This window comes from Ambystoma mexicanum, chromosome 11 (genome assembly GCF_040938575.1).
Source record: "Ambystoma mexicanum isolate Mex_15411 chromosome 11, UKY_AmexF1_1, whole genome shotgun sequence".
Taxonomy (NCBI): Eukaryota; Metazoa; Chordata; class Amphibia; order Caudata; family Ambystomatidae; genus Ambystoma; species Ambystoma mexicanum.
The window spans coordinates 822,687,723-822,715,124 of NC_090934.1; the positions used below are offsets into that span (position 1 = coordinate 822,687,723).

The 27,402-nt window shown below is 46.2% G+C and overlaps 16 non-coding genes across 16 annotated transcripts; all 16 read right to left on the minus strand.

Moving 5' to 3' along the window:
• Positions 1 to 975: 975 nt before the first annotated feature.
• On the minus strand, positions 976 to 1,049 carry TRNAN-GUU (transfer RNA asparagine (anticodon GUU)). Its single transcript has one exon. It is a non-coding gene; the product is annotated as a tRNA-Asn (tRNA).
• Positions 1,050 to 2,840: 1,791 nt separating this feature from the next.
• TRNAW-CCA (transfer RNA tryptophan (anticodon CCA)) lies at positions 2,841 to 2,912 on the minus strand. The gene has a single exon. It is a non-coding gene; the product is annotated as a tRNA-Trp (tRNA).
• A 2,177-nt stretch (positions 2,913 to 5,089) lies between these two features.
• Positions 5,090 to 5,161, minus strand: TRNAW-CCA (transfer RNA tryptophan (anticodon CCA)). Its single transcript has one exon. It is a non-coding gene; the product is annotated as a tRNA-Trp (tRNA).
• A 302-nt stretch (positions 5,162 to 5,463) lies between these two features.
• Positions 5,464 to 5,537, minus strand: TRNAN-GUU (transfer RNA asparagine (anticodon GUU)). Its single transcript has one exon. It is a non-coding gene; the product is annotated as a tRNA-Asn (tRNA).
• Positions 5,538 to 7,327: 1,790 nt separating this feature from the next.
• TRNAW-CCA (transfer RNA tryptophan (anticodon CCA)) lies at positions 7,328 to 7,399 on the minus strand. The gene has a single exon. It is a non-coding gene; the product is annotated as a tRNA-Trp (tRNA).
• Positions 7,400 to 9,959: 2,560 nt separating this feature from the next.
• Positions 9,960 to 10,033, minus strand: TRNAN-GUU (transfer RNA asparagine (anticodon GUU)). The gene has a single exon. It is a non-coding gene; the product is annotated as a tRNA-Asn (tRNA).
• A 1,790-nt stretch (positions 10,034 to 11,823) lies between these two features.
• On the minus strand, positions 11,824 to 11,895 carry TRNAW-CCA (transfer RNA tryptophan (anticodon CCA)). The gene has a single exon. It is a non-coding gene; the product is annotated as a tRNA-Trp (tRNA).
• A 313-nt stretch (positions 11,896 to 12,208) lies between these two features.
• Positions 12,209 to 12,282, minus strand: TRNAN-GUU (transfer RNA asparagine (anticodon GUU)). Its single transcript has one exon. It is a non-coding gene; the product is annotated as a tRNA-Asn (tRNA).
• Positions 12,283 to 14,457: 2,175 nt separating this feature from the next.
• Positions 14,458 to 14,531, minus strand: TRNAN-GUU (transfer RNA asparagine (anticodon GUU)). Its single transcript has one exon. It is a non-coding gene; the product is annotated as a tRNA-Asn (tRNA).
• Positions 14,532 to 16,690: 2,159 nt separating this feature from the next.
• On the minus strand, positions 16,691 to 16,764 carry TRNAN-GUU (transfer RNA asparagine (anticodon GUU)). The gene has a single exon. It is a non-coding gene; the product is annotated as a tRNA-Asn (tRNA).
• Positions 16,765 to 18,554: 1,790 nt separating this feature from the next.
• TRNAW-CCA (transfer RNA tryptophan (anticodon CCA)) lies at positions 18,555 to 18,626 on the minus strand. Its single transcript has one exon. It is a non-coding gene; the product is annotated as a tRNA-Trp (tRNA).
• Positions 18,627 to 20,803: 2,177 nt separating this feature from the next.
• On the minus strand, positions 20,804 to 20,875 carry TRNAW-CCA (transfer RNA tryptophan (anticodon CCA)). Its single transcript has one exon. It is a non-coding gene; the product is annotated as a tRNA-Trp (tRNA).
• A 302-nt stretch (positions 20,876 to 21,177) lies between these two features.
• Positions 21,178 to 21,251, minus strand: TRNAN-GUU (transfer RNA asparagine (anticodon GUU)). The gene has a single exon. It is a non-coding gene; the product is annotated as a tRNA-Asn (tRNA).
• Positions 21,252 to 23,041: 1,790 nt separating this feature from the next.
• On the minus strand, positions 23,042 to 23,113 carry TRNAW-CCA (transfer RNA tryptophan (anticodon CCA)). The gene has a single exon. It is a non-coding gene; the product is annotated as a tRNA-Trp (tRNA).
• A 2,175-nt stretch (positions 23,114 to 25,288) lies between these two features.
• Positions 25,289 to 25,360, minus strand: TRNAW-CCA (transfer RNA tryptophan (anticodon CCA)). Its single transcript has one exon. It is a non-coding gene; the product is annotated as a tRNA-Trp (tRNA).
• Positions 25,361 to 25,673: 313 nt separating this feature from the next.
• On the minus strand, positions 25,674 to 25,747 carry TRNAN-GUU (transfer RNA asparagine (anticodon GUU)). Its single transcript has one exon. It is a non-coding gene; the product is annotated as a tRNA-Asn (tRNA).
• Between the last annotated feature and the right edge of the window lie 1,655 nt (positions 25,748 to 27,402).

Below are 27,402 nucleotides of genomic sequence, written 5' to 3' on the forward strand. Positions count from 1 at the left end.
TGCGAGAGTGAAAAAGTAAAATGGAAATGTGTCTACTGAGACCAGTATAAGGGGAAATCCTCACAATCCAGGACCGACAGTTGATTGGGAGGGCGCTTACAGGTTTCCGACACCAGACCGGTACCTGAACTCACAAACCCAAACTGCAAAGTGATGGGCATTGCCACTAGACTGCCGACCCCCTTTCGGGGCCCCAACATATATCCTTTAGTCACACCTAGAGTTCCCAGGACACTGCAGCATTCAGCGATTACACGAAAATATTGACAGCGCTAGGAGGCCATGCAAATGGCAGAGGTATGCTTTACAAAGCCCACGTAGCGTGCACAAAACAGCACATCAGTCAGGCCCACTTGAAGAGATGGTAAAGAGGAAATACTTCTGCTGCATCCAGTAAAACATAGAGATTGCCCTGCTTTAAAGGTTGACCATGTCCTTCATGGGTGTCTGTCAATATGATACTTCCCTGCTGCAAAGTTTACATTCGAAACGCCAGAACAACTAGGCCCAGAGCACAAAGATGCAGTCAGGTTGAAATAACGAGATACTGAAGAGCAATTTTGTATTTCAGAGTGGGAAAAGGAAGTATGACCCCGACGTGATTTGAACACACAACCTTCTGATCTGGTTTCAGATGCGCTACCATTGCGCCACGAGGTCCTTGTGGCAATCCACCTGGTGTGTCTGATGACAGAATAAAGGTAGGAGACGTACATGCACCTGCAGAGCCTCATTGCTTCTTTAGGTAGACTGGCTAGGATAGCTTCCTTCTGTGCATCAGTACACGCTGCAGCCAAACCCTTCCCATGAAGTCTTGATGTTTATGAATTGAATGGCAAGTTTTGAAAAACTAAAGCAAGCGAGAAGAATTGCTTGCAGTTTATTGGATTTTTTGGACGTCAGTAGACGAGACCCCTGCGAGAGGTAAACAGAAGTTCATAGTTGGTCATGCTCAATTTTTGAGCCAAAATGCATCGTCCCTGGGTGGGCTTGAACCACCAACCTTTCGGTTAACAGCCTAACGCGCTAACCGATTGCGCCACAGAGACTCATGCAGTGCTTACACTGGGGCCTGATTGGTGTGCTGTTTGCTTATGCTCCCCAGGCAACCTGAAAATACTTCTAAAATAGCTCTATTTCCCCACAGCAAATCAGGGTATCAAGCACTTCCCTACCTCCCGTAATCCACAAACACAGGGGATTTAGTAGAGGACAGAGCCCATCAACAGTGCACCAAATGTCCTCTGTGTAGGCATAACTTGCTATGAGGAGAAAGCCACAGTTGCGCACTTGTGTTAAAAGGGGACAGTAGGCTGAACCCAGAGAACACGGGAGAAATGACTCAGGTTTACTGAGTGGAACACTCTGTGTCTTTGTGCCCAAAACAGCAGCGTCTTTTCGGTTAACAGCCGAACGCGCTAACCAATTGCGCCACAGAGACTCACTGGCATGTGTGTTCTGCCTTTGGCCTGATTGCATTGCTATTTTTTTCTGATTGGCAGAAAACCTGAACTTTTTTCTGAAAAAGGCATGCCTCTCTTAGCACTGCAGTGCATTAGACTGCTCCCTTGCTTCCCTGAGTCGCCAAATACACAACCACCTTGGGCACAATAGAAGACACATTCCAGCAGATTTAGCAAGAGTGCACCAAGGTTTCTATATGTAGGTACCTTTCTGAGAAGCAAGACCTGCAGTTGCATTCTTCTGTTAAAAGATGGCAGCAGAGTGCACCAAGAGAACTTGGGGGAAGTAGCTTATGTTAACTACTTGCCATGCTCTTTATAGATCCCTCTGTTTGACTGGGTGAATTCTAATTTCTGGGTTAGAGTAAGCAATTTTTGGATCTAGATGCTGTGCGCAACAGGAATGCTATATACTGCACTGTACTGCTACTGAAAAGTTACCAATTTTACAGGATGTTCAGGTAAGCTTTGTTTCAGAAAACAACTTGCTAGAGGCACTAAGACAGATTACTGGGACAAAGGAAGAGGGTTTGGGGATTAGCACATCTCCTATGAAAGGTACAGTCACGCCCGAGACAACTCTGAGTGTCACCTCAAATTCTAAGAAATGCAAACTAGGGTCCTACGCCTTTTATTGCCAGTGGATCTTTGTGTTTCAGACAAATGTGCACGCCTCCCAGAGCCCCATGCAATGCACTTAGGGAAATGGGGGAAGGTGCTGTGCAACCCTCTCGCTGACAATGTCTCTCTTGTCTATAATGTATCTATGAGAGAGAGAGAAATAGGCAATGCGAGAGTGAAAAAGTAAAATGGAAATGTGTCTACTGAGACCAGTATAAGGGGAAATCCTCACAATCCAGGACCGACAGTTGATTGGGAGGGCGCTTACAGGTTTCCGACACCAGACCGGTACCTGAGCTCACAAACCCAAACTGCAAAGTGATGCCCATTGCCACTAGACTGCCGACCCCCTTTCGGGGCCCCAGCATATATCCTTTAGTCACACCTAGAGTTCCCAGGACAGTGCAGTATTCAGCGATTACACGAAAATATTGACAGCGCTAGGAGGCCATGCAAATGGCAGAGGTATGCTTTACAAAGCCCACGTAGCGTGCACAAAACAGCACATCAGTCAGGCCCACTTGAAGAGATGGTAAAGAGGAAATACTTCTGCTGCATCCATTAAAACATAGAGATTGGCCTGCTATAAAGGTTGACCATGTCCTTCATGGGTGTCTGTCAATATGATACTTCCCTGCTGCAAAGCTTACATTCGAAACGCCAGAACAACTAGGCCGAGAGCACAAAGATGCAGTCAGGTTGAAATAACGAGATACTGAAGAGCAATTTTGTATTTCAGAGTGGGAAAAGCAAATATGACCCCGACGTGATTTGAACACGCAACCTTCTGATCTGGAGTCAGACGCGCTACCATTGCGCCACAAGGTTCTTGTGGCAGTCCACCTGGTGTGTCTGATGACAGAATAAAGGTAGGAGACGTACATGCACCTGCAGAGCCTCATTGCTTCTTTAGGTAGACTGGCTAGGATAGCTTCCTTCTATGCATCAGTACACGCTGCAGCCAAACCCTTCCCATGAAGTCTTGATGTTTATGAATTGAATGGCAAGTTTTGAAAAACTAAAGCAAGCGAGAAGAATTGCTCGCAGTTTATTGGATTTTTTGGACGTCAGCAGACGAGACCTGCGAGAGGTAAACAGAAGTCCATAGTTGGTCACGCTGAATTTTTGAGCCAAAATGCACCATCCCTGGGTGGGCTTGAACCATCAACCTTTCGGTTAACAGCCGAACACGCTAACCGATTGCGCCACAGAGACTCATGCAGTTCTTACACAGGGGCCTGATTGGTGTGCTGTTTGCTTATGCTTCCCAGGCAACCTGAAAATATTTCTAAAATAGCTCTATTTCCCTCAGCAAATCAGGGTATCAAGCACTTCCCTACCTCCCCTAATCCACAAACACAGGGGATTTAGTAGAGGACAGAGCCCATCAACAGTGCACCAAATGTCCTCTGTATAGGCATAACTTGCTATGAGGAGAAAGCCACAGTTGCGCACTTGTGTTAAAAGGGGACAGTAGGCTGAACCCAGAGAACACGGGAGAAATGACTCAGGATTACTAAGTGGAACACTCTGTGTCTTTGTGCCAAAAACAGCAGCGTCTTTTCGGTTAACAGCCGAACGCGCTAACCAATTGCGCCACAGAGACTCACTGACATGTGTTTTCTGCCTTTATCCTGATTGCATTGTTATTTTTTTCTGATTGGCAGAAAACCTGAACTTTTTTCTGAAAAAGGAATGCCTTTCTTAGCACTGCAGTGCATTAGACTGCTCCCTTACTTCCCTGAGTCCCCAAATGCAAAACCACCTTGGGCACAATAGAAGACACATTCCAGCAGATTTAGCAAGAGTGCACCAAGGTTTCTATATGTAGGTACCTTGCTGAGAAGCAAGACCTGCAGTTGCATTCTTCTGTTAAAAGAGGGCAGCAGAGTGCACCAAGAGAACTTGGGGGAAGTAGCTTATGTTAACTACTTGCCATGCTCTTTATAGATCCCTCTGTTTGACTGGGTGAATTCTAATTTCTGGGGTAGAATAAGCAATTTTTGGATCTAGATGCTGTGCGCAACAGGAATGCTATATACTGCACTGTACTGCTACTGAAAAGTTACCAATTTTACAGGATGTTCAGGTAAGCTTTGTTTCAGAAAACAACTTGCTAGAGGCCCTAGGACAGATTACTGGGACAAAGGAAGAGGGTTTGGGGATTAGCACATCTCCTATGTAAGGTACAGTCACGCCCGAGACAACTCTGAGTGCCACCTCAAATTCTAAGAAATGCGAACTAGGGTCCTACGCTTTTTATTGCCAGTGGATCTTTGTGTTTCAGACAAATGTGCACGCCTCCCAGAGCCCCTTGCAATGCACTTAGGGAAATGGGGGAAGGTGCTGTGAAGCCCTCTCGCTGACAATGTCTCTCTTGTCTATAATGTATCTATGAGAGAGAGAGAAATAGGCTATGCGAGAGTGAAAAAGTAAAATGGAAATGTGTCTACTGAGACCAGTATAAGGGGAAATCCTCACAATCCAGGACCGACAGTTGATTGGGAGGGCGCTTACAGGTTTCCGACACCAGACCGGTACCTGAACTCACAAACCCAAACTACAAAGTGATGGGCATTGCCACTAGACTGCCAACCCCCTTTCGGGGCCCCAGCATATATCCTTTAGTCACACCTAGAGTTCCCAGGACAGTGCAGCATTCAGCGATTACACGAAAATATTGACAGCGCTAGGAGGCTATGCAAATGGCAGAGGTATGCTTTACAAAGCCCACGTAGCGTGCACAAAACAGCACATCAGTCAGGACCACTTGAAGAGATGGTAAAGAGGAAATACTTCTGCTGCATCCAGTAAAACATAGAGATTGGCCTGCTTTAAAGGTTGACCATGTCCTTCATGGGTGTCTGTCAATATGATACTTCCCTGCTGCAAAGCTTACATTCGAAACGCCAGAACAACTAGGCCCAGAGCACAAAGATGCAGTCAGGTTGAAATACCGAGATACTGAAGAGCAATTTTGTATTTCAGAGTGGGAAAAGCAAACATGACCCCGACGTGATTTGAACACGCAACCTTCCGATCTGGAGTCAGACGCGCTACCATTGCGCCACGAGGTCCTTTGCAGTCCACCTGGTGTGTCTGATGACAGAATAAAGGTAGGAGACGTACATGCACCTGCAGAGCCTCATTGCTTCTTTAAGTAGACTGGCTAGGATAGCTTCCTTCTGTGCATCAGTACACGCTGCAGCCAAACCCTTCCCATGAAGTCTTGATGTTTATGAATTGAATGGCAAGTTTTGAAAAACTAAAGCAAGCGAGAAGAATTGCTTGCAGTTTATTGGACGTCAGCAGACGAGACTTGCGAGAGGTAAACAGAAGTTCATAGTTGGTCATGCTGAATTTTTGAGCCAAAATGCATCGTCCCTGGGTGGGCTTGAACCACCAACCTTTCGGTTAACAGCCGAACGCGCTAACCGATTGCGCCACAGAGACTCATGCAGTGCTTACACTGGGGCCTGATTGGTGTGCTGTTTGCTTATGCTTCCCAGGCAACCTGAAAATATTTCTAAAATAGCTCTATTTCCCACAGCAGATCAGGGTATCAAGCACTTCCCTACCTCCCCTAATCCACAAACACAGGGGATTTAGTAGAGGACAGAGCCCATCAACAGTGCACCAAATGTCCTCTGTGTAGGCATAACTTGCTATGAGGAGAAAGCCACAGTTGCGCACTTGTGTTAAAAGGGGACAGTAGGATGAACCCAGAGAACACGGGAGAAATGACTCAGGTTTACTGAGTGGAACACTTTGTGTCTTTGTGCCAAAAACAGCAGCGTCTTTTCGGTTAACAGCCGAACGCGCTAACCAATTGCGCCACAGAGACTCACTGGCATGTGTGTTCTGCCTTTGGCCTGATTGCATTGCTATTTTTTTCTGATTGGCAGAAAACCTGAACTTTTTTCTGAAAAAGCCATGCCTCTCTTAGCACTACAGTGCATTAGACTGCTCCCTTGCTTCCCTGAGTCCCCAAATACACAACCACCTTGGGCACAATAGAAGACACATTCCAGCAGATTTAGCAAGAGTGCACCAAGGTTTCTATATGTAGGTACCTTGCTGAGAAGCAAGACCTGCAGTTGCATTCTTCTGTTAAAAGAGGGCAGCAGAGTGCACCAAGAGAACTTGGGGGAAGTAGCTTATGTTAACTACTTGCCATGCTCTTTATAGATCCCTCTGTTTGACTGGGTGAATTCTAGTTTCTGGGGTAGAGTAAGCAATTTTTGGATCTAGATGCTGTGCGCAACAGGAATGCTATATAATGCACTGTACTGCTACTGAAAAGTTACCAATTTTACAGGATGTTCAGGTAAGCTTTGTTTCAGAAAACAACTTGCTAGAGGCCCTAGGACAGATTACTGGGACAAAGGAAGAGGGTTTGGGGATTAGCACATCTCCTATGAAAGGTACAGTCACGCCCGAGACAACTCTGAGTGCCACCTCAAATTCTAAGAAATGCGAACCAGGGCCTTACGCTTTTAATTGCCAGTGGATCTTTGTGTTTCAGACAAATGTGCACGCCTCCCAGAGCCCCATGCAATGCACTTAGGGAAATGGGGGAAGGTGCTGTGCAACCCTCTCGCTGACAATATCTCTCTTGTCTATAATGTATCTATGAGAGAGAGAGAAATAGGCAATGCGAGAGTGAAAAAGTAAAATGGAAATGTGTCTACTGAGACCAGTATAAGGGGAAATCCTCACAATCCAGGACCGACAGTTGATTGGGAGGGCGCTTACAGGTTTCCGACACCAGACCGGTACCTGAACTCACAAACCCAAACTGCAAAGTGATGGGCATTGCCACTAGACTGCCGACCCCCTTTCGGGGCCCCAGCATGTATCCTTTAGTCACACCTAGAGTTCCCAGGACAGTGCAGCATTCAGCGATTACACGAAAATATTGACAGCGCTAGGAGGCCATGCAAATGGCAGAGGTATGCTTTACAAAGCCCACGTAGCGTACACAAAACAGCACATCAGTCAGGCCCACTTGAAGAGATGGTAAAGAGGAAATACTTCTGCTGCATCCAGTAAAACATAGAGATTGGCCTGCTTTAAAGGTTGACCATGTCCTTCATGGGTGTCTGTCAATATGATACTTCCCTGCTGCAAAGTTTACATTCGAAACGCCAGAACAACTAGGCCCAGAGCACAAAGATGCAGTCAGGTTGAAATAACGAGATACTGAAGAGCAATTTTATATTTCAGAGTGGGAAAAGCAAATATGACCCCGACGTGATTTGAACACGCAACCTTCTGATCTGGAGTCAAACGCGCTACCATTGCGCCACGAGGTCCTTGGCAGTCCACCTGGTGTGTCTGATGACAGAATAAAGGTAGGAGACGTACATGCACCTGCAGAGCCTCATTGCTTCTTTAAGTAGACTGGCTAGGATAGCTTCCTTCTGTGCATCAGTACACGCTGCAGCCAAACCCTTCCCATGAAGTCTTGATGTTTATGAATTGAATGGCAAGTTTTGAAAAACTAAAGCAAGCGAGAAGAATTGCTTGCAGTTTATTGGATTTTTTGGACGTCAGCAGACGAGACCTGCGAGAGGTAAACAGAAGTTCATAGTTGGTCACGCTGAATTTTTGACCCAAAATGCATCGTCCCTCGGTGGGCTTGAACCACCAACCTTTTGGTTAACAGCCGAACGCGCTAACCGATTGCGCCATAGAGACTCATGCAGTGCTTACATTGGGGCCTGATTGGTGTGCTGTTTGCTTATGCTTCCCAGGCAACCTGAAAATATTTCTAAAATAGCTCTATTTCCCACAGCAAATCAGGGTATCAAGCACTTCCCTACCTCCCCTAATACACAAACACAGGGGATTTAGTAGAGGACAGAGCCCATCAACAGTGCACCAAATGCCCTCTGTGTAGGCATAACTTGCTATGAGGAGAAAGCCACAGTTGCGCACTTGTGTTAAAAGGGGACAGTAGGCTGAACCCAGAGAACACGGGAGAAATGACTCAGGTTTACTAAGTGGAACACTCTGTGTCTTTGTGCCCAAAACAGCAGCGTCTTTTCGGTTAACAGCCGAACGCGCTAACCAATTGCACCACAGAGACTCACTGGCATGTGTGTTCTGCCTTTGGCCTGATTACATTGCTATTTTTTTCTGATTGGCAGAAAACCTGAACTTTTTTCTGAAAAAGGCATGCCTCTCTTAGCACTGCAGTGCATTAGACTGCTCCCTTGCTTCCCTGAGTCCCCAAATACACAACCACCTTGGGCACAATAGAAGACACATTCCAGCAGATTTAGCAAGAGTGCACCAAGGTTTCTATATTTAGGTACCTTGCTGAGAAGCAAGACCTGCAGTTGCATTCTTCTGTTAAAAGAGGGCAGCAGAGTGCACCAAGAGAACTTGGGGGAAGTAGCTTATGTTAACTACTTGCCATGATCTTTATAGATCCCTCTGTTTGACTGGGTGAATTCTAATTTCTGGGGTAGAGTAAGCAATTTTTGGATCTAGATGCTGTGCGCAACAGGAATGCTATATACTGCACTGTACTGCTACTGAAAAGTTACCAATTTTACAGGATGTTCAGGTAAACTTTGTTTCAGAAAACAACTTGCTAGAGGCCCTAGGACAGATTACTGGGACAAAGGAAGAGGGTTTGGGGATTAGCACATCTCCTATGAAAGGTACAGTCACGCCCGAGACAACTCTGAGTGCCTCCTCAAATTCTAAGAAATGCGAACTGGGGTCCTACGCCTTTTATTGCCAGTGGATCTTTGTGTTTCAGACAAATGTGCACGCCTCCCAGAGCCCCATGCAATGCACTTAGCGAAATGGGGGAAGGTGCTGTGCAACCCTCTCGCTGACAATGTCTCTCTTGTCTATAATGTATCTATGAGAGAGAGAGAAATAGGCAATGCGAGAGTGAAAAAGTAAAATGGAAATGTGTCTACTGAGACCAGTATAAGGGGAAATCCTCACAATCCAGGACTGACAGTTGATTGGGAGGGCGCTTACAGGTTTCCGACACCAGACCGGTACCTGAACTCACAAACCCAAACTGCAAAGTGATGCCCATTGCCACTAGACTGCCGACCCCCTTTCGGGGCCCCAGCATATATCGTTTGGTCACACCTAGAGTTCCCAGGACAGTGCAGCATTCAGCGATTACACGAAAATATTGACAGCGCTAGGAGGCCATGCAAATGGCAGAGGTATGCTTTACAAAGCCCACGTAGCGTGCACAAAACAGCACATCAGTCAGGCCCACTTGAAGAGATGGTAAAGAGGAAATACTTCTGCTGCATCCAGTAAAACATAGAGATTGGCCTGCTTTAAAGGTTGACCATGTCCTTCATGGGTGTCTGTCAATATGATACTTCCCTGCTGCAAAGCTTACATTCGAAAAGCCAGAACAACTAGGCCCAGAGCACAAAGATGCAGTCAGGTTGAAATAACGAATTACTGAAGAGCAATTTTATATTTCAGAGTGGGAAAAGCAAATATGCCCCCGACGCGATTTGAACACGAAACCTTCTGATCTGGAGTCAGACGCGCTACCATTGCGCCACGAGGTCCTTGTGGAAATCGACCTGGTGTGTCTGATGACAGAATAAAGGTAGGAGACGTACATGCACCTGCAGAGCCTCATTGCTTCTTTAGGTAGACTGGCTAGGATAGCTTCCTTCTGTGCGTCAGTACACGCTGCAGCCAAACCCTTCCCATGAAGTCTTGATGTTTATGAATTGAATGGCAAGTTTTGAAAAACTAAAGCAAGCGAGAAGAATTGCTTACAGTTTATTGGATTTTTTGGACGTCAGCAGACGAGACCTGCGAGAGGTAAACAGAAGTTCATAGTTGGTCATGCTGAATTTTTGAGCCAAAATGCACCGTCCCTGGGTGGGCTTGAACCACCAACCTTTCGGTTAACAGCCGAACGCGCTAACCGATTGCGCCACAGAGACTCATGCAGTTCTTACACAGGGGCCTGATTTGTGTGCTGTTTGCTTATGCTTCCCAGGCAACCTGAAAATATTTCTAAAATAGCTCTATTTCCCACAGCAAATCAGGGTATCAAGCACTTCCCTACCTCCCCTAATCCACAAACACAGGGGATTTAGTAGAGGACAGAGCCCATCAACAGTGCACCAAATGTCCTCTGTGTAGGCATAACTTGCTATGAGGAGAAAGCCACAGTTGCGCACTTGTGTTAAAAGGGGACAGTAGGCTGAACCCAGAGAACACGGGAGAAATGACTCAGGTTTACTGAGTGGAACACTCTGTGTCTTTGTGCCAAAAACAGCAGCGTCTTTTCGGTTAACAGCCGAACGCGCTAACCAATTGCGCCACAGAGACTCACTGGCATGTGTGTTCTGCCTTTGGCCTGATTGCATTGCTATTTTGTTCTGATTGGCAGAAAACCTGAACTTTTTTCTGAAAAAGGCATGCCTCTCTTAGCACTGCAGTGCAGTAGACTGCTCCCTTGCTTCCCTGAGTCCCCAAATACACAACCACCTTGGGCACAATAGAAGACACATTCCAGCAGATTTAGCAAGAGTGCACCAAGGATTCTATATGTAGGTACCTTGCTGAGAAGCAAGACCTGCAGTTGCATTCTTCTGTTAAAAGAGGGCAGCAGAGTGCACCAAGAGAACTTGGGGGAAGTAGCTTATGTTAACTACTTGCCATGCTCTTTATAGATCCCTCTGTTTGACTGGGTGAATTCTAATTTCTGGGGTAGAGTAAGCAATTTTTGGATCTAGATGCTGTGCGCAACAGGAATGCTATATACTGCACTGTACTGCTACTGAATAGTTACCAATTTTACAGGATGTTCAGGTAAGCTTTGTTTCAGAAAACAACTTGCTAGAGGCACTAAGACAGATTACTGGGACAAAGGAAGAGGGTTTGGGGATTAGCACATCTCCTATGAAAGGTACAGTCACGCCCGAGACAACTCTGAGTGTCACTTCAAATTTTAAGAAATGCAAACTAGGGACCTACGCTTTTTATTGCCAGTGGATCTTTGTGTTTCAGACAAATGTGCACGCCTCCCAGAGCCCCATGCAATGCACTTAGGGAAATGGGGGAAGGTGCTGTGCAACCCTCTCGCTGACAATGTCTCTCTTGTCTATAATGTATCTATGAGAGAGAGAGAAATAGGCAATGCGAGAGTGAAAAAGTAAAATGGAAATGTGTCTACTGAGACCAGTATAAGGGGAAATCCTCACAATCCAGGACCGACAGTTGATTGGGAGGGCGCTTACAGGTTTCCGACACCAGACCGGTACCTGAACTCACAAACCCAAACTGCAAAGTGATGGGCATTGCCACTAGACTGCCGACCCCCTTTCGGGGCCCCAGCATATATCCTTTAGTCACACCTAGATTTCCCAGGACAGTGCAGCATTCAGCGATTACACGAAAATATTGACAGCGCTAGGAGGCCATGCAAATGGCAGAGGTATGCTTTACAAAGCCCACGTAGCGTGCACAAAACAGCACATCAGTCAGGCCCACTTGAAGAGATGGTAAAGAGGAAATACTTCTGCTGCATCCAGTAAAACATAGAGATTGGCCTGCTTTAAAGGTTGACCATGTCCTTCATGGGTGTCTGTCAATATGATACTTCCCTGCTGCAAAGCTTACATTCGAAACGCCAGAACAACTAGGCCCAGAGCATAAAGATGCAGTCAGGTTGAAATAACGAGATACTGAAGAGCAATTTTGTATTTCAGAGTGGGAAAAGGAAGTATGACCCCGACGTGATTTGAACACACAACCTTTTGATCTGGAGTCAGACGCGCTACCATTGCGCCACGAGGTCCTTGTGGCAATCCACCTGGTGTGTCTGATGACAGAATAAAGGTAGGAGACGTACATGCACCTGCAGAGCCTCATTGCTTCTTTAGGTAGACTGGCTAGGATAGCTTCCTTCTGTGCATCAGTACACGCTGCAGCCAAACCCTTCCCATGAAGTCTTGATGTTTATGAATTGAATGGCAAGTTTTGAAAAACTAAAGCAAGCGAGAAGAATTGCTTGCAGTTTATTGGATTTTTTGGACGTCAGCAGACGAGACCTGCGAGAGGTAAACAGAAGTCCATAGTTGGTCACGCTGAATTTTTGAGCCAAAATGCACCGTCCCTGGGTGGGCTTGAACCACCAACCTTTCGGTTAACAGCCGAACGCGCTAACCGATTGCGCCACAGAGACTCATGCAGTTCTTACACAGGGGCCTGATTGGTGTGCTGTTTGCTTATGCTTCCCAGGCAACCTGAAAATATTTCTAAAATAGCTCTATTTCCCACAGCAAATCAGGGTATCAAGCACTTCCCTACCTCCCGTAATCCACAAACACAGGGGATTTAGTAGAGGACAGAGCCCATCAACAGTGCACAAAATGTCCTCTGTGTAGGCATAACTTGCTATGAGGAGAAAACCACAGTTGCGCACTTGTGTTAAAAGGGGACAGTAGGCTGAACCCAGAGAACACGGGAGAAATGACTCAGGTTTACTGAGTGGAACACTCTGTGTCTTTGTGCCAAAAACAGCAGCGTCTTTTCGGTTAACAGCCGAACGCGCTAACCAATTGTGCCACAGAGACTCACTGGCATGTGTGTTCTGCCTTTGGCCTGATTGCATTGCTATTTTTTTCTGATTGGCAGAAAACCTGAACTTTTTTCTGAAAAAGGCATGCCTCTCTTAGCACTGCAGTGCATTAGACTGCTCCCTTGCTTCCCTGAGTCCCCAAATACACAACCACCTTGGGCACAATAGAAGACACATTCCAGCAGATTTAGCAAGAGTGCACCAAGGATTCTATATGTAGGTACCTTGCTGAGAAGCAAGACCTGCAGTTGCATTCTTCTGTTAAAAGAGGGCAGCAGAGTGCACCAAGAGAACTTGGGGGAAGTAGCTTATGTTAACTACTTGCCATGCTCTTTATAGATCCCTCTGTTTGACTGGGTGAATTCTAATTTCTGGGGTAGAGTAAGCAATTTTTGGATCTAGATGCTGTGCGCAACAGGAATGCTATATACTGCACTGTACTGCTACTGAAAAGTTACCAATTTTACAGGATGTTCAGGTAAGCTTTGTTTCAGAAAACAACTTGCTAGATGCACTAAGACAGATTACTGGGACAAAGGAAGAGGGTTTGGGGATTAGCACATCTCCTATGAAAGGTACAGTCACGCCCGAGACAACTCTGAGTGTCACCTCAAATTCTAAGAAATGCAAACTAGGGACCTACGCTTTTTATTGCCAGTGGATCTTTGTGTTTCAGACAAATGTGCACGCCTCCCAGAGCCCCTTGCAATGCACTTAGGGAAAGGGGGGAAGGTGCTGTGAAGCCCTCTCGCTGACAATGTCTCTCTTGTCTATAATGTAACTATGAGAGAGAGAGAAATAGGCAATGCGAGAGTGAAAAAGTAAAATGGAAATGTGTCTACTGAGACCAGTATAAGGGGAAATCCTCACAATCCAGGACCGACAGTTGATTGGGAGGGCGCTTACAGGTTTCCGACACCAGACCGGTACCTGAACTCACAAACCCAAACTGCAAAGTGATGCCCATTGCCACTAGACTGCCGACCCCCTTTCGGGGCCCCAGCATATATCGTTTGGTCACACCTAGAGTTCCCAGGACAGTGCAGCATTCAGCGATTACACGAAAATATTGACAGCGCTAGGAGGCCATGCAAATGGCAGAGGTATGCTTTACAAAGCCCACGTAGCGTGCACAAAACAGCACATCAGTCAGGCCCACTTGAAGAGATGGTAAAGAGGAAATACTTCTGCTGCATCCAGTAAAACATAGAGATTGGCCTGCTTTAAAGGTTGACCATGTCCTTCATGGGTGTCTGCAAATATGATACTTCCCTGCTGCAAAGCTTACATTCGAAACGCCAGAACAACTAGGCCCAGAGCACAAAGATGCAGTCAGGTTGAAATAACGAATTACTGAAGAGCAATTTTATATTTCAGAGTGGGAAAAGCAAATATGCCCCCGACGTGATTTGAACACGAAACCTTCTGATCTGGAGTCAGACGCGCTACCATTGTGCCACGAGGTCCTTGCAGAAATCCACCTGGTATGTCTGATGACAGAATAAAGGTAGGAGACGTGCATGGACCTGCAGAGCCTCATTGCTTCTTTAAGTAGACTGGCTAGGATAGCTTCCTTCTGTGCATCAGTACACGCTGCAGCCAAACCCTTCCCATGAAGTCTTGATGTTTATGAATTGAATGGCAAGTTTTGAAAAACTAAAGCAAGCGAGAAGAATTGCTTACAGTTTATTGGATTTTTTGGACGTCAGCAGACGAGACCTGCGAGAGGTAAACAGAAGTTCATAGTTGGTCATGCTGAATTTTTGAGCCAAAATGCACCGTCCCTGGGTGGGCTTGAACCACCAACCTTTCGGTTAACAGCCGAACGCGCTAACCGATTGCGCCACAGAGACTCATGCAGTTCTTACACAGGGGCCTGATTGGTGTGCTGTTTGCTTATGCTTCCCAGGCAACCTGAAAATATTTCTAAAATAGCTCTATTTCCCACAGCAAATCAGGGTATCAAGCACTTCCCTACCTCCCCTAATCCACAAACACAGGGGATTTAGTAGAGGACAGAGCCCATCAACAGTGCACCAAATGTCCTCTGTGTAGGCATAACTTGCTATGAGGAGAAAGCCACAGTTGCGCACTTGTGTTAAAAGGGGACAGTAGGCTGAACCCAGAGAACACGGGAGAAATGACTCAGGTTTACTGAGTGGAACACTCTGTGTCTTTGTGACAAAAACAGCAGCGTCTTTTCGGTTAACAGCCGAACGCGCTAACCAATTGCGCCACAGAGACTCACTGGCATGTGTGTTCTGCCTTTGGCCTGATTGCATTGCTATTTTTTTTCTGATTGGCAGAAAACCTGAACTTTCTTCTGAAAAAGGCATGCCTCTCTTAGCACTGCAGTGCAGTAGACTGCTCCCTTGCTTCCCTGAGTCCCCAAATACACAACCACCTTGGGCACAATAGAAGACACATTCCAGCAGATTTAGCAAGAGTGCACCAAGGATTCTATATGTAGGTACCTTGCTGAGAAGCAAGACCTGCAGTTGCATTCTTCTGTTAAAAGAGGGCAGCAGAGTGCACCAAGAGAACTTGGGGGAAGTAGCTTATGTTAACTACTTGCCATGCTCTTTATAGATCCCTCTGTTTGACTGGGTGAATTCTAATTTCTGGGGTAGAGTAAGCAATTTTTGGATCTAGATGCTGTGCGCAACAGGAATGCTATATACTGCACTGTACTGCTACTGAATAGTTACCAATTTTACAGGATGTTCAGGTAAGCTTTGTTTCAGAAAACTACTTGCTAGAGGCACTAAGACAGATTACTGGGACAAAGGAAGAGGGTTTGGGGATTAGCACATCTCCTATGAAAGGTACAGTCACGCCCGAGACAACTCTGAGTGTCACTTCAAATTTTAAGAAATGCAAACTAGGGAACTACGCTTTTTATTGCCAGTGGATCTTTGTGTTTCAGACAAATGTGCACGCCTCCCAGAGCCCCATGCAATGCACTTAGGGAATTGGGGGAAGGTGCTGTGCAACCCTCTCGCTGACAATGTCTCTCTTGTCTATAATGTATCTATGAGAGAGAGAGAAATAGGCAATGCGAGAGTGAAAAAGTAAAATGGAAATGTGTCTACTGAGACCAGTATAAGGGGAAATCCTCACAATCCAGGACCGACAGTTGATTGGGAGGGCGCTTACAGGTTTCCGACACCAGACCGGTACCTGAACTCACAAACCCAAACTGCAAAGTGATGGGCATTGCCACTAGACTGCCGACCCCCTTTCGGGGCCCCAGCATATATCCTTTAGTCACACCTAGAGTTCCCAGGACAGTGCAGCATTCAGCGATTACACGAAAATATTGACAGCGCTAGGAGGCCATGCAAATGGCAAAGGTATGCTTTACAAAGCCCACGTAGCGTGCACAAAACAGCACATCAGTCAGGCCCACTTGAAGAGATGGTAAAGAGGAAATACTTCTGCTGCATCCAGTAAAACATAGAGATTGGCCTGCTTTAAAGGTTGACCATGTCCTTCATGGGTGTCTGTCAATATGATACTTCCCTGCTGCAAAGCTTACATTCGAAATGCCAGAACAACTAGGCCCAGAGCACAAAGATGCAGTCAGGTTGAAATAACGAGATACTGAAGAGCAATTTTATATTTCAGAGTGGGAAAAGCAAATATGCCCCCGACGCTTCTGATCTGGAGTCAGACGCGCTACCATTGCGCCACGAGGTCCTTGCGGCAGTTCACCTGGTGTGTCTGATGACAGAATAAAGGTAGGAGACGTACATGCACCTGCAGAGCCTCATTGCTTCTTTAAGTAGACTGGCTAGGATAGCTTCCTTCTGTGCATCAGTACACGCTGAAGCCAAACCCTTCCCATGAAGTCTTGATGTTTATGAATTGAATGGCAAGTTTTGAAAAACTAAAGCAAGCGAGAAGAATTGCTTGCAGTTTATTGGATTTTTTGGACGTCAGCAGACGAGACCTGCGAGAGGTAAACAGAAGTTCATAGTTGGTCATGCTGAATTTTTGAGCCAAAATGCATCGTCCCTGGGTGGGCTTGAACCACCAACCTTTCGGTTAACAGCCGAACGCGCTAACCAATTGTGCCACAGAGACTCATGCAGTGCTTACACTGGGGCCTGATTGGTGTGCTGTTTGCTTATGCTTCCCAGGCAACCTGAAAATATTTCTAAAATAGCTCTATTTCCAACAGCAAATCAGGGTATCAAGCACTTCCCTACCTCCCGTAATCCACAAACACAGGGGATTTAGTAGAGGACAGAGCCCATCAACAGTGCACCAAATGCCCTCTGTGTAGGCATAACTTGCTATGAGGAGAAAGCCACAGTTGCGCACTTGTGTTAAAAGGGGACAGTAGGCTGAACCCAGAGAACACGGGAGAAATGACTCAGGTTTACTGAGTGGAACACTCTGTGTCTTTGTGCCCAAAACAGCAGCGTCTTTTCGGTTAACAGCCGAACGCGCTAACCAATTGCGCCACAGAGACTCACTGGCATGTGTGTTCTGCCTTTGGCCTGATTGCATTGCTATTTTTTTCTGATTGGCAGAAAACCTGAACTTTTTTCTGAAAAAGGCATGCCTCTCTTAGCACTGCAGTGCATTAGACTGCTCCCTTGCTTCCCTGAGTCCCCAAATACACAACCACCTTGGGCACAATAGAAGACACATTCCAGCAGATTTAGCAAGAGTGCACCAAGGATTCTATATGTAGGTACCTTGCTGAGAAGCAAGACCTGCAGTTGCATTCTTCTGTTAAAAGAGGGCAGCAGAGTGCACCAAGAGAACTTGGGGGAAGTAGCTTATGTTAACTACTTGCCATGCTCTTTATAGATCCCTCTGTTTGACTGGGTGAATTCTAATTTCTGGGGTAGAGTAAGCAATTTTTGGATCTAGATGCTGTGCGCAACAGGAATGCTATATACTGCACTGTACTGCTACTGAAAAGTTACCAATTTTACAGGATGTTCAGGTAAGCTTTGTTTCAGAAAACAACTTGCTAGAGGCCCTAGGACAGATTACTGGGACAAAGGAAGAGGGTTTGGGGATTAGCACATCTCCTATGAAAGGTACAGTCACGCCCGAGACAACTCTGAGTGCCTCCTCAAATTCTAAGAAATGCGAACTGGGGTCCTACGCCTTTTATTGCCAGTGGATCTTTGTGTTTCAGACAAATGTGCACGCCTCCCAGAGCCCCATGCAATGCACTTAGGGAAATGGGGGAAGGTGCTGTGAAGCCCTCTCGCTGACAATGTCTCTCTTGTCTATAATGTATCTATGAGAGAGAGAGAAATAGGCAATGCGAGAGTGAAAAAGTAAAATGGAAATGTGTCTACTGAGACCAGTATAAGGGGAAATCCTCACAATCCAGGACCGACAGTTGATTGGGAGGGCGCTTACAGGTTTCCGACACCAGACCGGTACCTGAACTCACAAACCCAAACTGCAAAGTGATGGGCATTGCCACTAGACTGCCGACCCCCTTTCGGGGCCCCAACATATATCCTTTAGTCACACCTAGAGTTCCCAGGACACTGCAGCATTCAGCGATTACACGAAAATATTGACAGCGCTAGGAGGCCATGCAAATGGCAGAGGTATGCTTTACAAAGCCCACGTAGCGTGCACAAAACAGCACATCAGTCAGGCCCACTTGAAGAGATGGTAAAGAGGAAATACTTCTGCTGCATCCATTAAAACATAGAGATTGGCCTGCTATAAAGGTTGACCATGTCCTTCATGGGTGTCTGTCAATATGATACTTCCCTGCTGCAAAGCTTACATTCGAAACGCCAGAACAACTAGGCCGAGAGCACAAAGATGCAGTCAGGTTGAAATAACGAGATACTGAAGAGCAATTTTGTATTTCAGAGTGGGAAAAGCAAATATGACCCCGACGTGATTTGAACACGCAACCTTCTGATCTGGAGTCAGACGCGCTACCATTGCGCCACAAGGTTCTTGTGGCAGTCCACCTGGTGTGTCTGATGACAGAATAAAGGTAGGAGACGTACATGCACCTGCAGAGCCTCATTGCTTCTTTAGGTAGACTGGCTAGGATAGCTTCCTTCTATGCATCAGTACACGCTGCAGCCAAACCCTTCCCATGAAGTCTTGATGTTTATGAATTGAATGGCAAGTTTTGAAAAACTAAAGCAAGCGAGAAGAATTGCTCGCAGTTTATTGGATTTTTTGGACGTCAGCAGACGAGACCTGCGAGAGGTAAACAGAAGTCCATAGTTGGTCACGCTGAATTTTTGAGCCAAAATGCACCATCCCTGGGTGGGCTTGAACCATCAACCTTTCGGTTAACAGCCGAACACGCTAACCGATTGCGCCACAGAGACTCATGCAGTTCTTACACAGGGGCCTGATTGGTGTGCTGTTTGCTTATGCTTCCCAGGCAACCTGAAAATATTTCTAAAATAGCTCTATTTCCCTCAGCAAATCAGGGTATCAAGCACTTCCCTACCTCCCCTAATCCACAAACACAGGGGATTTAGTAGAGGACAGAGCCCATCAACAGTGCACCAAATGTCCTCTGTATAGGCATAACTTGCTATGAGGAGAAAGCCACAGTTGCGCACTTGTGTTAAAAGGGGACAGTAGGCTGAACCCAGAGAACACGGGAGAAATGACTCAGGATTACTAAGTGGAACACTCTGTGTCTTTGTGCCAAAAACAGCAGCGTCTTTTCGGTTAACAGCCGAACGCGCTAACCAATTGCGCCACAGAGACTCACTGACATGTGTTTTCTGCCTTTATCCTGATTGCATTGTTATTTTTTTCTGATTGGCAGAAAACCTGAACTTTTTTCTGAAAAAGGAATGCCTTTCTTAGCACTGCAGTGCATTAGACTGCTCCCTTACTTCCCTGAGTCCCCAAATGCAAAACCACCTTGGGCACAATAGAAGACACATTCCAGCAGATTTAGCAAGAGTGCACCAAGGTTTCTATATGTAGGTACCTTGCTGAGAAGCAAGACCTGCAGTTGCATTCTTCTGTTAAAAGAGGGCAGCAGAGTGCACCAAGAGAACTTGGGGGAAGTAGCTTATGTTAACTACTTGCCATGCTCTTTATAGATCCCTCTGTTTGACTGGGTGAATTCTAATTTCTGGGGTAGAATAAGCAATTTTTGGATCTAGATGCTGTGCGCAACAGGAATGCTATATACTGCACTGTACTGCTACTGAAAAGTTACCAATTTTACAGGATGTTCAGGTAAGCTTTGTTTCAGAAAACAACTTGCTAGAGGCCCTAGGACAGATTACTGGGACAAAGGAAGAGGGTTTGGGGATTAGCACATCTCCTATGTAAGGTACAGTCACGCCCGAGACAACTCTGAGTGCCACCTCAAATTCTAAGAAATGCGAACTAGGGTCCTACGCTTTTTATTGCCAGTGGATCTTTGTGTTTCAGACAAATGTGCACGCCTCCCAGAGCCCCTTGCAATGCACTTAGGGAAATGGGGGAAGGTGCTGTGAAGCCCTCTCGCTGACAATGTCTCTCTTGTCTATAATGTATCTATGAGAGAGAGAGAAATAGGCTATGCGAGAGTGAAAAAGTAAAATGGAAATGTGTCTACTGAGACCAGTATAAGGGGAAATCCTCACAATCCAGGACCGACAGTTGATTGGGAGGGCGCTTACAGGTTTCCGACACCAGACCGGTACCTGAACTCACAAACCCAAACTACAAAGTGATGGGCATTGCCACTAGACTGCCAACCCCCTTTCGGGGCCCCAGCATATATCCTTTAGTCACACCTAGAGTTCCCAGGACAGTGCAGCATTCAGCGATTACACGAAAATATTGACAGCGCTAGGAGGCTATGCAAATGGCAGAGGTATGCTTTACAAAGCCCACGTAGCGTGCACAAAACAGCACATCAGTCAGGACCACTTGAAGAGATGGTAAAGAGGAAATACTTCTGCTGCATCCAGTAAAACATAGAGATTGGCCTGCTTTAAAGGTTGACCATGTCCTTCATGGGTGTCTGTCAATATGATACTTCCCTGCTGCAAAGCTTACATTCGAAACGCCAGAACAACTAGGCCCAGAGCACAAAGATGCAGTCAGGTTGAAATACCGAGATACTGAAGAGCAATTTTGTATTTCAGAGTGGGAAAAGCAAACATGACCCTGACGTGATTTGAACACGCAACCTTCCGATCTGGAGTCAGACGCGCTACCATTGCGCCACGAGGTCCTTTGCAGTCCACCTGGTGTGTCTGATGACAGAATAAAGGTAGGAGACGTACATGCACCTGCAGAGCCTCATTGCTTCTTTAAGTAGACTGGCTAGGATAGCTTCCTTCTGTGCATCAGTACACGCTGCAGCCAAACCCTTCCCATGAAGTCTTGATGTTTATGAATTGAATGGCAAGTTTTGAAAAACTAAAGCAAGCGAGAAGAATTGCTTGCAGTTTATTGGACGTCAGCAGACGAGACTTGCGAGAGGTAAACAGAAGTTCATAGTTGGTCATGCTGAATTTTTGAGCCAAAATGCATCGTCCCTGGGTGGGCTTGAACCACCAACCTTTCGGTTAACAGCCGAACGCGCTAACCGATTGCGCCACAGAGACTCATGCAGTCCTTGCACTGGGGCATGATTGGTGTGCTGTCTGCTTATGCTTCCCAGGCAACCTGAAAATATTTCTAAAATAGCTCTATTTCCCACAGCAGATCAGGGTATCAAGCACTTCCCTACCTCCCCTAATCCACAAACACAGGGGATTTAGTAGAGGACAGAGCCCATCAACAGTGCACCAAATGTCCTCTGTGTAGGCATAACTTGCTATGAGGAGAAAGCCACAGTTGCGCACTTGTGTTAAAAGGGGACAGTAGGATGAACCCAGAGAACACGGGAGAAATGACTCAGGTTTACTGAGTGGAACACTTTGTGTCTTTGTGCCAAAAACAGCAGCGTCTTTTCGGTTAACAGCCGAACGCGCTAACCAATTGCGCCACAGAGACTCACTGGCATGTGTGTTCTGCCTTTGGCCTGATTGCATTGCTATTTTTTTCTGATTGGCAGAAAACCTGAACTTTTTTCTGAAAAAGCCATGCCTCTCTTAGCACTACAGTGCATTAGACTGCTCCCTTGCTTCCCTGAGTCCCCAAATACACAACCACCTTGGGCACAATAGAAGACACATTCCAGCAGATTTAGCAAGAGTGCACCAAGGTTTCTATATGTAGGTACCTTGCTGAGAAGCAAGACCTGCAGTTGCATTCTTCTGTTAAAAGAGGGCAGCAGAGTGCACCAAGAGAACTTGGGGGAAGTAGCTTATGTTAACTACTTGCCATGCTCTTTATAGATCCCTCTGTTTGACTGGGTGAATTCTAGTTTCTGGGGTAGAGTAAGCAATTTTTGGATCTAGATGCTGTGCGCAACAGGAATGCTATATAATGCACTGTACTGCTACTGAAAAGTTACCAATTTTACAGGATGTTCAGGTAAGCTTTGTTTCAGAAAACAACTTGCTAGAGGCCCTAGGACAGATTACTGGGACAAAGGAAGAGGGTTTGGGGATTAGCACATCTCCTATGAAAGGTACAGTCACGCCCGAGACAACTCTGAGTGCCACCTCAAATTCTAAGAAATGCGAACCAGGGCCTTACGCTTTTAATTGCCAGTGGATCTTTGTGTTTCAGACAAATGTGCACGCCTCCCAGAGCCCCATGCAATGCACTTAGGGAAATGGGGGAAGGTGCTGTGCAACCCTCTCGCTGACAATATCTCTCTTGTCTATAATGTATCTATGAGAGAGAGAGAAATAGGCAATGCGAGAGTGAAAAAGTAAAATGGAAATGTGTCTACTGAGACCAGTATAAGGGGAAATCCTCACAATCCAGGACCGACAGTTGATTGGGAGGGCGCTTACAGGTTTCCGACACCAGACCGGTACCTGAACTCACAAACCCAAACTGCAAAGTGATGGGCATTGCCACTAGACTGCCGACCCCCTTTCGGGGCCCCAGCATGTATCCTTTAGTCACACCTAGAGTTCCCAGGACAGTGCAGCATTCAGCGATTACACGAAAATATTGACAGCGCTAGGAGGCCATGCAAATGGCAGAGGTATGCTTTACAAAGCCCACGTAGCGTACACAAAACAGCACATCAGTCAGGCCCACTTGAAGAGATGGTAAAGAGGAAATACTTCTGCTGCATCCAGTAAAACATAGAGATTGGCCTGCTTTAAAGGTTGACCATGTCCTTCATGGGTGTCTGTCAATATGATACTTCCCTGCTGCAAAGTTTACATTCGAAACGCCAGAACAACTAGGCCCAGAGCACAAAGATGCAGTCAGGTTGAAATAACGAGATACTGAAGAGCAATTTTATATTTCAGAGTGGGAAAAGCAAATATGACCCCGACGTGATTTGAACACGCAACCTTCTGATCTGGAGTCAAACGCGCTACCATTGCGCCACGAGGTCCTTGGCAGTCCACCTGGTGTGTCTGATGACAGAATAAAGGTAGGAGACGTACATGCACCTGCAGAGCCTCATTGCTTCTTTAAGTAGACTGGCTAGGATAGCTTCCTTCTGTGCATCAGTACACGCTGCAGCCAAACCCTTCCCATGAAGTCTTGATGTTTATGAATTGAATGGCAAGTTTTGAAAAACTAAAGCAAGCGAGAAGAATTGCTTGCAGTTTATTGGATTTTTTGGACGTCAGCAGACGAGACCTGCGAGAGGTAAACAGAAGTTCATAGTTGGTCACGCTGAATTTTTGACCCAAAATGCATCGTCCCTCGGTGGGCTTGAACCACCAACCTTTTGGTTAACAGCCGAACGCGCTAACCGATTGCGCCATAGAGACTCATGCAGTGCTTACATTGGGGCCTGATTGGTGTGCTGTTTGCTTATGCTTCCCAGGCAACCTGAAAATATTTCTAAAATAGCTCTATTTCCCACAGCAAATCAGGGTATCAAGCACTTCCCTACCTCCCCTAATACACAAACACAGGGGATTTAGTAGAGGACAGAGCCCATCAACAGTGCACCAAATGCCCTCTGTGTAGGCATAACTTGCTATGAGGAGAAAGCCACAGTTGCGCACTTGTGTTAAAAGGGGACAGTAGGCTGAACCCAGAGAACACGGGAGAAATGACTCAGGTTTACTAAGTGGAACACTCTGTGTCTTTGTGCCCAAAACAGCAGCGTCTTTTCGGTTAACAGCCGAACGCGCTAACCAATTGCACCACAGAGACTCACTGGCATGTGTGTTCTGCCTTTGGCCTGATTACATTGCTATTTTTTTCTGATTGGCAGAAAACCTGAACTTTTTTCTGAAAAAGGCATGCCTCTCTTAGCACTGCAGTGCATTAGACTGCTCCCTTGCTTCCCTGAGTCCCCAAATACACAACCACCTTGGGCACAATAGAAGACACATTCCAGCAGATTTAGCAAGAGTGCACCAAGGTTTCTATATTTAGGTACCTTGCTGAGAAGCAAGACCTGCAGTTGCATTCTTCTGTTAAAAGAGGGCAGCAGAGTGCACCAAGAGAACTTGGGGGAAGTAGCTTATGTTAACTACTTGCCATGATCTTTATAGATCCCTCTGTTTGACTGGGTGAATTCTAATTTCTGGGGTAGAGTAAGCAATTTTTGGATCTAGATGCTGTGCGCAACAGGAATGCTATATACTGCACTGTACTGCTACTGAAAAGTTACCAATTTTACAGGATGTTCAGGTAAACTTTGTTTCAGAAAACAACTTGCTAGAGGCCCTAGGACAGATTACTGGGACAAAGGAAGAGGGTTTGGGGATTAGCACATCTCCTATGAAAGGTACAGTCACGCCCGAGACAACTCTGAGTGCCTCCTCAAATTCTAAGAAATGCGAACTGGGGTCCTACGCCTTTTATTGCCAGTGGATCTTTGTGTTTCAGACAAATGTGCACGCCTCCCAGAGCCCCATGCAATGCACTTAGCGAAATGGGGGAAGGTGCTGTGCAACCCTCTCGCTGACAATGTCTCTCTTGTCTATAATGTATCTATGAGAGAGAGAGAAATAGGCAATGCGAGAGTGAAAAAGTAAAATGGAAATGTGTCTACTGAGACCAGTATAAGGGGAAATCCTCACAATCCAGGACTGACAGTTGATTGGGAGGGCGCTTACAGGTTTCCGACACCAGACCGGTACCTGAACTCACAAACCCAAACTGCAAAGTGATGCCCATTGCCACTAGACTGCCGACCCCCTTTCGGGGCCCCAGCATATATCGTTTGGTCACACCTAGAGTTCCCAGGACAGTGCAGCATTCAGCGATTACACGAAAATATTGACAGCGCTAGGAGGCCATGCAAATGGCAGAGGTATGCTTTACAAAGCCCACGTAGCGTGCACAAAACAGCACATCAGTCAGGCCCACTTGAAGAGATGGTAAAGAGGAAATACTTCTGCTGCATCCAGTAAAACATAGAGATTGGCCTGCTTTAAAGGTTGACCATGTCCTTCATGGGTGTCTGTCAATATGATACTTCCCTGCTGCAAAGCTTACATTCGAAAAGCCAGAACAACTAGGCCCAGAGCACAAAGATGCAGTCAGGTTGAAATAACGAATTACTGAAGAGCAATTTTATATTTCAGAGTGGGAAAAGCAAATATGCCCCCGACGTGATTTGAACACGAAACCTTCTGATCTGGAGTCAGACGCGCTACCATTGCGCCACGAGGTCCTTGTGGAAATCCACCTGGTGTGTCTGATGACAGAATAAAGGTAGGAGACGTACATGCACCTGCAGAGCCTCATTGCTTCTTTAGGTAGACTGGCTAGGATAGCTTCCTTCTGTGCGTCAGTACACGCTGCAGCCAAACCCTTCCCATGAAGTCTTGATGTTTATGAATTGAATGGCAAGTTTTGAAAAACTAAAGCAAGCGAGAAGAATTGCTTACAGTTTATTGGATTTTTTGGACGTCAGCAGACGAGACCTGCGAGAGGTAAACAGAAGTTCATAGTTGGTCATGCTGAATTTTTGAGCCAAAATGCACCGTCCCTGGGTGGGCTTGAACCACCAACCTTTCGGTTAACAGCCGAACGCGCTAACCGATTGCGCCACAGAGACTCATGCAGTTCTTACACAGGGGCCTGATTTGTGTGCTGTTTGCTTATGCTTCCCAGGCAACCTGAAAATATTTCTAAAATAGCTCTATTTCCCACAGCAAATCAGGGTATCAAGCACTTCCCTACCTCCCCTAATCCACAAACACAGGGGATTTAGTAGAGGACAGAGCCCATCAACAGTGCACCAAATGTCCTCTGTGTAGGCATAACTTGCTATGAGGAGAAAGCCACAGTTGCGCACTTGTGTTAAAAGGGGACAGTAGGCTGAACCCAGAGAACACGGGAGAAATGACTCAGGTTTACTGAGTGGAACACTCTGTGTCTTTGTGCCAAAAACAGCAGCGTCTTTTCGGTTAACAGCCGAACGCGCTAACCAATTGCGCCACAGAGACTCACTGGCATGTGTGTTCTGCCTTTGGCCTGATTGCATTGCTATTTTGTTCTGATTGGCAGAAAACCTGAACTTTTTTCTGAAAAAGGCATGCCTCTCTTAGCACTGCAGTGCAGTAGACTGCTCCCTTGCTTCCCTGAGTCCCCAAATACACAACCACCTTGGGCACAATAGAAGACACATTCCAGCAGATTTAGCAAGAGTGCACCAAGGATTCTATATGTAGGTACCTTGCTGAGAAGCAAGACCTGCAGTTGCATTCTTCTGTTAAAAGAGGGCAGCAGAGTGCACCAAGAGAACTTGGGGGAAGTAGCTTATGTTAACTACTTGCCATGCTCTTTATAGATCCCTCTGTTTGACTGGGTGAATTCTAATTTCTGGGGTAGAGTAAGCAATTTTTGGATCTAGATGCTGTGCGCAACAGGAATGCTATATACTGCACTGTACTGCTACTGAATAGTTACCAATTTTACAGGATGTTCAGGTAAGCTTTGTTTCAGAAAACAACTTGCTAGAGGCACTAAGACAGATTACTGGGACAAAGGAAGAGGGTTTGGGGATTAGCACATCTCCTATGAAAGGTACAGTCACGCCCGAGACAACTCTGAGTGTCACTTCAAATTTTAAGAAATGCAAACTAGGGACCTACGCTTTTTATTGCCAGTGGATCTTTGTGTTTCAGACAAATGTGCACGCCTCCCAGAGCCCCATGCAATGCACTTAGGGAAATGGGGGAAGGTGCTGTGCAACCCTCTCGCTGACAATGTCTCTCTTGTCTATAATGTATCTATGAGAGAGAGAGAAATAGGCAATGCGAGAGTGAAAAAGTAAAATGGAAATGTGTCTACTGAGACCAGTATAAGGGGAAATCCTCACAATCCAGGACCGACAGTTGATTGGGAGGGCGCTTACAGGTTTCCGACACCAGACCGGTACCTGAACTCACAAACCCAAACTGCAAAGTGATGGGCATTGCCACTAGACTGCCGACCCCCTTTCGGGGCCCCAGCATATATCCTTTAGTCACACCTAGATTTCCCAGGACAGTGCAGCATTCAGCGATTACACGAAAATATTGACAGCGCTAGGAGGCCATGCAAATGGCAGAGGTATGCTTTACAAAGCCCACGTAGCGTGCACAAAACAGCACATCAGTCAGGCCCACTTGAAGAGATGGTAAAGAGGAAATACTTCTGCTGCATCCAGTAAAACATAGAGATTGGCCTGCTTTAAAGGTTGACCATGTCCTTCATGGGTGTCTGTCA